Raw genomic sequence first — 11,698 nt, 5'->3', positions numbered from 1 at the left:
AATTTCACGTAAAATCTAAGTGGATGCTTTAAATTGGTTTCGACTATTTTTTTTCTCAAATTCTTATAGGAAAAGGTCCTGCAGCAGACTTTGTTCGTTCTGGAAAAAAGCAGTTGGAAAAGTTATGGCCCTTATTCTGCGCCGCGCGTGACGTGATGGTTGTCACCTCACCTCGGAGTCACCGTGAGATTTGTCACCTTATTCCCGGAGTCGATCCGGTTAAAGTGACAGAGGTTCATTCTAGGTGAGCGACCGAATGAACTCATGTGTCAAATTTGCTCGGTTTGTTTTTATTTCGTTCGCGATTCCAAATGTTAAAATTAAATTTAAAATCAAAATGTACAAATTTCGGTACGCAAACGGTCACTAACGGATTGCAAGGTTTAAGCAAGCAGCTGGAATAACTTTTGGAGCTGCGAATAAAGCGAATCGGACAGAATTTGGTCTAATATGTTTGGTTCCTGGAGCGGCTTGGAAAAAAACATCCAACAAAATAGCGGAAATCGACGGATGCTGCCCCAATATACTGGTCCTTTGCATACAGATCAACACATGGGATACGACACCTCGACGTCGATAAACAATGGTTCAGTACAGGACTTCAAAGCTGAAACATTAATTTGTTCGAAAACAACATTACCGGGTGAAAGTGAAAAATCCCCCCGCGACGGGAATTGGATAAGATGAAGTGAAGTGCAAAAAATGTGTTATTTTAAACTCGTTGCATGTAAATAAAGTTATATAAAATGAAATTATAACCTTTTTCAATTTTATATGTTTCAATTTATTTTCAACTTCTACCTAGTAATTTTTTGTTGTTGCACAAATGATTGAAAAAATCAAAAATTGGAGTGATTTTTGTTATGATTGGTTCTTAAACTATCACACTTTAGTGTAATTAAACGTTTAGAGCCTAATTATTCCGTTTTGCATAAATTTTCCTTTCAATTTTTATCCCGTCACCACCTGAAAAGGTACCGACAATTGTCACCTAAAATTGTCACCCGAATGCGACGATTCTCACCCACGGTGACTACGAGAATAGGGTAAGAACTCACAAAGTTCATCCGAAGTGACAATCCTCACCTAAACCGACTACTGGAATAGAGTGACTTGGGTGACTCTACTATCGTCACGTCACTCGAGGCGCAGAATAAGGGCCTATGTCTAGTTTTCGCTAGTATTACACCGAAGACCGCTACTTCTGCCAGTTGTCTCAGGATTATTTATAAGGTGAGTCGACACAATATTCGGGATTCGTGGCCAAATAGATTTACCGTTGATTCGGACATGGTGAAATTGAAATTTCTCTCCAACGAAATTATTTAATTTTTCAGACCTCGAAACATCGGAAGGTTGGCGTTAGGTTTGCGGATCAAGTAAATCCGGGTGTCTTCCAGGAATTATAAAAGAACGAATCCTCGACTGATCCGGTAAAGCAAACTTATTTACTATTCAAGATATTCCTTTTTATTTATTCAATTTTTTATTTTATTCTACAGGAAACCCCAACCGAACCAGGCACGGAACACGGGTTGTTGCTGATTTTTTTTGTGATTAAGTGTTGGAGTAAAATTCAAATGTAAAATGAAATTTAGAATAAAATTCTTAGTAAAGAAACTTCTGGTTTTTTAAATAAAAATGAAAAGAAAAACAAAACAAAAGCAACGAGCAAATCAACCATAATTTCAATACTAAACGAATTTCACAAATCATTCATTATCACATCATGTTGTACTCACTAAAAATTCACGTAAATTTTATTTGATCTTCATTATGCACCGATTCTTATAGCGACGCGTTTAAATTTTTATACCGTAGCATCTACACACTTAATCTTTTCTCCTGTGGTCGGGACGATTTTGTCCTGTATTTTCAACAGCTGAAATTACAGGACAAATCTCGGGACAGAAAAAGTGCTCAGGAAAACAACTGTCAAATTGGCCTGTATGCTCGAATCCGTGTTCTTCTGTAATTTGCAGGACTTTTGAAGTTTTTCTGTGCGTTCGAAACGGCTTTCCCCTGGGATTTTCTGTGAATTTAGGCATCCTCCCCCTGCTTCTTATTTCTTTATATAATTAAAAAAAAACACAATTGTCACAAAAAATGAAGTTTATTTTTAAATATTTTCATCAACGCATTACACATTTTTACGTTCCGAATTAAAAAAAAAAATGCGACACATAAACAACCGCAACAGAACACACAGGCGGGACACTTTCTCTGTGAAAAAAAAAATATTTTCATGTAATATTCACTAAACTTCATCTGTGACTAAACGCCTGTTGACAGTGAAACCTACCGATGGCCGTGAAAACCTGGAATTCAAGATCTTGCGTTCCGGGGCCATTGTGAGCAAGCCGATCAACCAAAATACCAAAACGGAGGAAGGAATCTTGGGCCCGAGTTGAACTAGCCTCGTTCGAATAGCGCTCCTGTTGATTATCCATAGCTGCATCAATCATTTTCCCGGTCCCGGTTGCCCATAAGCACCATACTAATTAGGTTGTGCTGTTCACCGATTTTACTTTCTTCCAAGAAATTATAACTATACACGCGAGTACCGGCCACCCGATTGAAATAAAAACGGTAGATGCAAGAAAAAACGTTCCGCGATTTTCACAGGTGTGAAAGAGAAGAAACCGAACCAACCGCAAAAAAAAGCGCGAAAGAAAACGGTTGACAGCTGAAATTTCCCCGTGCTACAGGACGATTGTTCGAGTACCTGTGCATTCATGGAATTTTTGTCCCAGATTTCAGGAAAAGTCGAGCGTCTCGAGATTCGGGAGGGTTCCCTTTCGAAGCTCGTATGAATTAACCAGTTTCCCTGTGGTTCGGAGAGTCATTATCCCGAGGAGAGAAATTGCATTCTTAGTGTGTACACGGAGAAAAAAGACGACAGTTGTTCCAATTATTTCAGCTTGTTATACCAATAATCGAAATGCAGTTGATTTTTTCGCATTCAACTACTTATATAATAGATTCAACTACAAACTTCTTATTGTCCTTACGCAATCAACTATCAATATAATGCATTCAATTGTATGATTTATTTTATGCATTCAACTGTAAATACAATAGATTCAACTACAGACTGCTGATTGACCTTATGCAATCAACTATGAATATAATAGATTCAATTGTAATGGTATAATTGATTCAATTGTAATGGTATAATAGATTCAACTGTAGATATAATAGATTCAACCACAATTGTATTATTGATTTTAGGCATTCAACTATAAATATAATAGATTCAACTGTAGTGGTATAATTGATTCAACTCTAAATATGATAGATTCAACTGTAGTGGTATAATTGATTTAATTGTCAATATGATAGATTCAACTACAATTGTATCATTGATTTTGGGCATTCAACTATAAATATTATATTTATCTATTATATGTATTGTTGAAATTTTAATAATTATAGTTGGCCGAGAAGCAATCAGATATTATGCATGCAGAAAAAATCCAAAATATGAGCGCTAATAATCATAGCAGCTTTGCCTACTAGCGACACGTCGCATACGTCGCGACGTTGAAAATAACAACGACGCAGCGCGAGTTTCCTAGGAGACTTGAAGCATGCGAATGATGGCCTAAGGAAAATGTACAGTAAATAACATAAACAATGTTCGAGTACTGCATCGAAATCGCCTACTGGACTGAAAAAAGAAAAACAAACCTGCGAATGACAGGAATCTCGCTAGTAAAAAAGCGTCGCTAGTCCTACTGTCGCTATTCGGTTTGGTGCTATACACATAATATATGATTGAATATAAGTGGATTATTTTTGGAAATACTATACTTTTTTCTCAGTGATTCTAACGAACATTTGACAACCGTACTTATGCGTGTGTGTGCATTTAGAAATTAAAAAAAAACGGCAAAAGAATCAGCGATTTCGTCGAGGGAAAAAAGTAATTCCTGATTACGGTTTTCGGTAGCGATCGTTGATTTGTAGCTGGTATTTGGCCAGCAGTACAGCAGTGGTAAAAAAAACTCACGGTTACCCTCAAAACGGTTCCTGGAGACGGTCAATTGTCAAAGTGCTCTGTGTGCTCAAGTTCCGCAAGAAGTTCCTGGAATCGCACCGGTCAATGCGCTTCCCAGCAAACCAAAAAGCCGTTTCCTGTACGTGTTCCTGTCTGCGGTCGTAGTGCTGATGCTCGGCCAAAAGTTCCTGGCTTCGTTCGTAGCCGCTATTCGGCTGCCCGCAAAACTGTCCCCGGCATCGAAATCGACAAGTGCCTCGATGGGGGAACGCAAGTCTACTATGTTTTCCTCAATAACAGGGGCTTCAGTGCTTGTCGTGGCCAGCAGTTCCTGGCAAATTCATTTTCATCGGAGAAATCGACGAAGGCCCGATAGGAAAACGCTACTCACCGGCCGAGCATTTCACATGCTAAGAGATCTCTTAAAAAACTCAAAAGGATTTGTAAGTTTTTCTTGTCATTTTTATAAGCATCTTGTTTCTAAATAAGAAATTTTTGCTTTAAGCATAAAAAAACTAAAAATTTATGTATTGTGTGTTTTTTTCTTCCAGGGAATGTCCAAAGTGTCACATAGCTAAATCTACAACAGCGGAAGGCTATGCTTGCTGCTGGGTAGGAAAATCAGATTAGCGGCCGGAAGAACCTGTCCTTTTACGAAATGGTAAGTTTCACAAATAATTTAACTTCAAATTAAGATTATAAATATGTATGTTTCGTTTGATTAGATGTTATAGGCTATAAATTTCATTTTCTGACCTTCCCTCCCAGGTCAATTCTCGGCGGATGCAGCAGCTTATCTACGTTTTAAATGGACCACACTGACTCTTCAGGACAGCTTTTAAAACCAGTCAACAGCTTCCCGGCACGGTATCAGTTAAGAGAAGCTTCAGAGGAGAATAGTTTTTTAGGCAGACCGGGTGAGCAAAATTTCTAATTTCAAGATCGTGACGGCTCCAAAAGATCACACAGGCTGAAACGAAACCGATGGCCATCTTTGAGCTGCTGGACGAAAATAAATAATAACTCAAAATAGCGAATGTATTGGAATTGGTTGTGAGAACGTGATTTTTATTAATAAACTTTAAGAATGAAACGAAATGAAAAAAAAATATATATTTTGTTATTCATATATATGAATAAAATCAAATAAAGTTAACTTTTAATTCTATAATACACAATAATTGAATCGACTACAAATATAATTGAATCAACTGTTTTTGTATAATTGAATTAACTATATATACAATTGAATCTATCATATTTATGGTAGAATGATGAAATTCAATCATACATATGTAGTAAAATCTATGATATTTATAGTTGAGTGCCCAAAATCAATCATATCGGTTTAATTGAATCTATTATATGCATTGTTGAACGCACAAAAACAATCCGATAATCTATTGTAAATATCATTGAAAGTTTGATATTTATAGTTAGCCGAGAAATAATCAGAAATATGATAGAATAAAAGTGGATTATTGTTAAAAATACTATACTTTTTTCTCCGTGTACGTGAAAATCAATTGGATAAAAACTATGTAGTTTCTCACGTAGCCGCTACGTGCAGATTATTTTGGGTGTAAGATTCTCTTATGAAGTGGCGCCATAAGAAAAAACACGCAGAAAAATTTATTTTAGAAACAATAAGTTTTCGAACGAAAATAATAAAATTTTTGGTTGGGAAAAAGCACAAATATATTTCTGGTCACACTGATTAAAAATATCGATTTGATTTAAACTTATCGTTTGATTCAAAATAAAATACACCCTTTTTGAAAATGATCCATGATTCTTATCAAAATAAAAATTTTTTGGGTAAAACGCATAAAAATTAATTGATTTGAAAGTAAAAATAAAATGTGGTTCAAAATTCCAACAACAACTAGGTTTGAAGCAATTTAGTTCTTCCAATTAAAATTAAATCCAGTTATATTTCATTTAAATTTATTTTTATCATGGAATTCGGAATTTGTGAATTGATTCGCACTATTATTTTTAAAATTCATTTTATTTCGGAATTGGTTCCGATTTGTTGCCACTTTCAAAGCAGCAGGACCTCCAATATGTACGGCACCTCCATAAACCACTTCGATAGGGACCAAGCGATGTTTTCGTTGAAATCGTCCAGCGATCTGCGGAAGTTTGTTTTGCGTTAAAAGAAGTAGGTACGGCGTTTTCAATTAACCTACCTTCAATGAAAACTGACGTCAAAATTTTAGAGCGGCTAGAGCCAGGTTGTCATGGAGGTACAACGATAATTTCTCTGGTTGGCCGTGGCATCTGAAAAATAAAAAAAAAAAAACAGTTGTTGGAAAAATTAATTTTACTTGTCGGTAGAATATTTTTGTTCTCCCGGGCGGGTTGAGGTAATAGTTTTCTAGCTATTTGAAAACTTCGAAACCTACTGTTACATTTAATTATTATTCTTCTATGATACGGTATAGAGCATTCTCGCAAACAATTTTCTTTTTACCCATTCTCTCATTTAGTATAACAAGCGTGTTGAAACGAAAGCGAACACATAAACCGCTATCAGATATTCGTCAGCAAAGACACTGAAGCAAACAAAACCCGTACGCAAAATGAATAGTCAAGCAGAAAACGGGCAAACATTTGACTGAACTCATGGCAACATTGGCCGCAACGCAGAACGCGGAAGAGTTCGGCGATCGACTGTCATTGATGACAAACAAAATTTTGATTTGGCAATATTGGCAACATTGAAGCTGTCATTCGAGCGGGCTTCCGTAAGAAAAAAGACACTAATCGTTTGGAAGTCGTGGTGAGTGCGTGCTCGCCGTCAGTCGGCATTTATTCCCGAGGAGTTGGAGCAAAATAGCACCCGGAGGGTAAGCCAAACCATACCTTGCGCGTCAGCAAGAAACTAACACCCGTTTCTAATAGGTTTCGCTTCACGGCTACGGCCAATTAAACACGGCCGAGGAAGAAACAAAGCGGGAAACGCTTTCAGAAACGGGACCTAAAAAGAAATGCTGCCATAAGGGTCTATCACGTAAGTCAAGCCAATCAAAATTAAAATTGCCGCATCTAACGGGAAATCCCGACGTCTGCAGGACCTTTTTTTTGGTACCCTTTTAATACCGCTGCGGAAAAGCAAAAATAGGCCGACGAAGCAAAAATCTTCCGGTGTTGTTCCATTTTTTCACCAACGGGAATCCGGTGTCGGAACGGCCAGGTCCACCGAAAGTCATCTTCCGGACGGGGCGTTCATCGAGCTTGGCGAAAGGAAGCGGGTCGACGATTCAGGGTGCACGTGGTAGTCCTGAAAGCACCAAATCGGTTCCCGCGACGTTCGGACTTTCCCAAAAGATCCACGTGGTGCAGGAGGTCCAGCACTCAGACCGAGCGGTGGCATGGTAGCGCGGGGAGGTTTGTTCAACAGCAAACCAAACCGTGTTGCTCCAACGAGCAGTCGACGAAGGAGGAAACGTGGTGTAGGAACACCGCCAAAGTTCGAGCCGAATTGGTTCGGTGGTGCAAAACACCGCCGAGTAATGAGTCCCGCGGGTATGGTGGTGCAAAACTCCATTATGTCACGAATCGAGCCAATCAGGAGATGGATCCCGAATCGACGGCTAAAGCAGCCCAGGTCGATGGTTGATGCGGCGCGGGGAGGTCCATCCGAACCGTGGTGCTCAAAACGAAATCGAGCTAGTGCGTGGGCGATGCACAACAGTGTGCGTGAGCCTCATCCGTCATCAGTTTGCGCAAACATCACTCCCAGCCTGGAATGCGAAACAATCGAGAATCGCCTCCGTTGCCGCAAGGTCACGACAACTCGACGAAAGGTCTCCGGCCGAGCGCCTGAGCTAGACGGAAGAAGGAGCGGGCGAACCAGAAGCATGCCCAGAATGCGGTCTCCCCGGAATCTATCCAGCTCGCCCAGGACCAAACAGGAACACTAAGAGTGAGTCGATTTATTGATTGTTATATGCTTGGGAGGAATATAATGGGATGAATTTACAAATATGTGTTTGCGATTTGACTTTTGTTGTTGGCATCGTCCATACACTCCGCCACATCACAATGGGTAATTTGCCTTCAAATTTGGACGAAATAAAATATATGCCATTTCATTAGAGAAATAAATTTATCCATAAGAAATGGCGCCCAACAAAACGGACCTTTTTATTCTGTTTACGTTCGTTAATGTTATTGAAGTATTCACAATCATTATTATTTTGTGATTATGTTTTAGTGTTTAATATTTAAATATCGCTCTAGTTCAATATACCGTATCGAATTTGGTGAAGTATCTTGATATTATTTCACACCTTACTGGTTTTTAAATTGAGATCCGTTAAACAAACTATAATTGTACCTAGTATAAAAAAAAAAAAAAAAAAACAAAACGAGCTATGTCAACTATCTATGGTAGTGAACAACATCATCATACAAAACACGCATAGCGTTATCACCACAATCCACTGCGAGGCGAAGCGACTCCTGCAGAGCCGTCCAGGAGATACTCGTTAACCTCAGCAGCTCACATTCGAATCAAGACTGAACTCAAAAAGGATTTTTGACAACTTTGCCGATTGCGACTCACCCGATTTTGACATTACCACCTATTTCGACTAAATTAATCTAATCACGACAAAAACGGGGACTGCTGAGATCTAGCAACAAACACCTGTATACCGATTTTTCATCACCGATTCTGACGCTACTAATTTTGACACTACCGATTTTGAAAATCCCGATTGAGACCACATCGATTTTGACATCACCGAGCTTGACATTACCGATTGCGACCACTACCGAATACGACGAACCTTCCGGTTCAAAGCGCAGGACAAAAGGTTACCTGCGACGCATAGGTTGACATACAAACCGGATCATGCACAGTCGTTAAGGGGGTCACCAAGAAAATTCAAAAGGAACGCGATCTGGAGGCGCGGTAAAACCTCTATCTTGGACTCTTCGTGACTAAGAGGTCTAAATCCCTCTTTTCCCGAGACTTCTGATGCTTCGTTTTAACCAGTACCATCTAAATTTCGTTATGTTTAGTCCTATTTGTAAGATCTGGGTCATTATTCTTTCAATGGCTATTAGATCTAGGATTTTCGTTAAGCTGCTAAAGTAAGAGTAATATTGCTGTATTTAAATTATGATTCGATGGAAAATTTTGTCAGGTTTTCTGATACTTTTCGACACAATCTGCCATAATATGTTGGCTTTGAGTTATATTATATTTGTATATTTGCCATGACTCGATGGCTTTGAGTTTTGTTTATGTATTCGTTAGTTTATTGAGCTTAAGACACCTTTCTAGTGGGTGATTTTGCCTCCAAGCTTGCCTTGGAGTGTAGTCGAACTCTCCATCGAACCCTTTGTGACGTTTTTGAAATTTTCATGGATCCTTACCATGATCCATGAAAATTTCTGCCCAAGCAGCAATGTTGTGTTACATTTAATTATTATTCTTCTATGATACGGTATAGAGCATTCTCGCAAACAATTTTCTTTTTACCCATTCTCTCATTTAGTATAACAAGCGTGTTGAAACGAAAGCGAACACATAAACCGCTATCAGATATTCGTCAGCAAAGACACTGAAGCAAACAAAACCCGTACGCAAAATGAATAGTCAAGCAGAAAACGGGCAAACATTTGACTGAACTCATGGCAACATTGGCCGCAACGCAGAACGCGGAAGAGTTCGGCGATCGACTGTCATTGATGACAAACAAAATTTTGATTTGGCAATATTGGCAACATTGAAGCTGTCATTCGAGCGGGCTTCCGTAAGAAAAAAGACACTAATCGTTTGGAAGTCGTGGTGAGTGCGTGCTCGCCGTCAGTCGGCATTTATTCCCGAGGAGTTGGAGCAAAATAGCACCCGGAGGGTAAGCCAAACCATACCTTGCGCGTCAGCAAGAAACTAACACCCGTTTCTAATAGGTTTCGCTTCACGGCTACGGCCAATTAAACACGGCCGAGGAAGAAACAAAGCGGGAAACGCTTTCAGAAACGGGACCTAAAAAGAAATGCTGCCATAAGGGTCTATCACGTAAGTCAAGCCAATCAAAATTAAAATTGCCGCATCTAACGGGAAATCCCGACGTCTGCAGGACCTTTTTTTTTTGGTACCCTTTTAATACCGCTGCGGAAAAGCAAAAATAGGCCGACGAAGCAAAAATCTTCCGGTGTTGTTCCATTTTTTCACCAACGGGAATCCGGTGTCGGAACGGCCAGGTCCACCGAAAGTCATCTTCCGGACGGGGCGTTCATCGAGCTTGGCGAAAGGAAGCGGGTCGACGATTCAGGGTGCACGTGGTAGTCCTGAAAGCACCAAATCGGTTCCCGCGACGTTCGGACTTTCCCAAAAGATCCACGTGGTGCAGGAGGTCCAGCACTCAGACCGAGCGGTGGCATGGTAGCGCGGGGAGGTTTGTTCAACAGCAAACCAAACCGTGTTGCTCCAACGAGCAGTCGACGAAGGAGGAAACGTGGTGTAGGAACACCGCCAAAGTTCGAGCCGAATTGGTTCGGTGGTGCAAAACACCGCCGAGTAATGAGTCCCGCGGGTATGGTGGTGCAAAACTCCATTATGTCACGAATCGAGCCAATCAGGAGATGGATCCCGAATCGACGGCTAAAGCAGCCCAGGTCGATGGTTGATGCGGCGCGGGGAGGTCCATCCGAACCGTGGTGCTCAAAACGAAATCGAGCTAGTGCGTGGGCGATGCACAACAGTGTGCGTGAGCCTCATCCGTCATCAGTTTGCGCAAACATCACTCCCAGCCTGGAATGCGAAACAATCGAGAATCGCCTCCGTTGCCGCAAGGTCACGACAACTCGACGAAAGGTCTCCGGCCGAGCGCCTGAGCTAGACGGAAGAAGGAGCGTGCGAACCAGAAGCATGCCCAGAATGCGGTCTCCCCGGAATCTATCCAGCTCGCCCAGGACCAAACAGGAACACTAAGAGTGAGTCGATTTATTGATTGTTATATGCTTGGGAGGAATATAATGGGATGAATTTACAAATATGTGTTTGCGATTTGACTTTTGTTGTTGGCATCGTCCATACACTCCGCCACATCACAATGGGTAATTTGCCTTCAAATTTGGACGAAATAAAATATATGCCATTTCATTAGATAAATAAATTTATCCATAATACTACCTTGATAGCTGCTGGCCGATGGACATGCCATTCTAGTTTATATCGGTTTCGGATCATTATTTTAATCAATAAACAGGCCTGGACCAAGGCCAGGTGCACTCCGACGATTTGGTTTCCATTGTATGGTTCGATAAAACTCCTTTTTTTTCATCTTTTTTCCATTTTTTCACTTATCGTTTTTGAAGTTACACGTTCATTGAAATAAACCTATTTTAATTTAAAATTAAACCAAATTTTATTTTTAACTAATGAAAAATATGAGTGTACGAATAACAAAATTGTTTTACTAATTTCATTCGATTGTTTTATGAAAAGCATTGAAAATACATGCATTAGAAAAGTAAAATAAAACAACTAAACGTTTTGTTGAAACCATACCCCGTTCTTTTTCTGCGTGAACAATGAAATTCATAAGATTGTCTTATGATGGAATGAACTCAAAGGATGAACACCGGTTTCAATGAGGGTTTGTTGCTTTTCATAAGATACTCTTATGGGAAAAGAAATGTCGCATAAAATTAAAATAATTCAAGATTATTTTTCGT

At 39.8% G+C, this 11,698-nt stretch overlaps 3 long non-coding RNA genes across 3 annotated transcripts; 2 read left to right on the top strand and 1 right to left on the bottom strand.

Annotated features, from left to right (window-relative positions):
- Window positions 1-901: 901 nt before the first annotated feature.
- On the top strand, window positions 902-1,569 carry LOC129739994 (uncharacterized). The gene is made up of 3 exons (XR_008736060.1): window positions 902-1,233; window positions 1,338-1,433; window positions 1,503-1,569. It is a non-coding gene; the product is annotated as an uncharacterized LOC129739994 (long non-coding RNA).
- A 2,212-nt stretch (window positions 1,570-3,781) lies between these two features.
- LOC129740202 (uncharacterized) lies at window positions 3,782-5,087 on the top strand. Its single transcript, XR_008736146.1, has 3 exons — window positions 3,782-4,443; window positions 4,552-4,661; window positions 4,769-5,087. It is a non-coding gene; the product is annotated as an uncharacterized LOC129740202 (long non-coding RNA).
- Window positions 5,088-5,990: 903 nt separating this feature from the next.
- On the bottom strand, window positions 5,991-11,337 carry LOC129739798 (uncharacterized). Its single transcript, XR_008735972.1, has 3 exons — window positions 11,154-11,337; window positions 6,193-6,283; window positions 5,991-6,135 (listed from the first exon to the last, which is right to left on the bottom strand). It is a non-coding gene; the product is annotated as an uncharacterized LOC129739798 (long non-coding RNA).
- Between the last annotated feature and the right edge of the window lie 361 nt (window positions 11,338-11,698).

This window comes from Uranotaenia lowii, chromosome 1 (genome assembly GCF_029784155.1).
Source record: "Uranotaenia lowii strain MFRU-FL chromosome 1, ASM2978415v1, whole genome shotgun sequence".
Taxonomy (NCBI): Eukaryota; Metazoa; Arthropoda; class Insecta; order Diptera; family Culicidae; genus Uranotaenia; species Uranotaenia lowii.
This window is presented reverse-complemented; position numbering and strand designations above follow the sequence as displayed.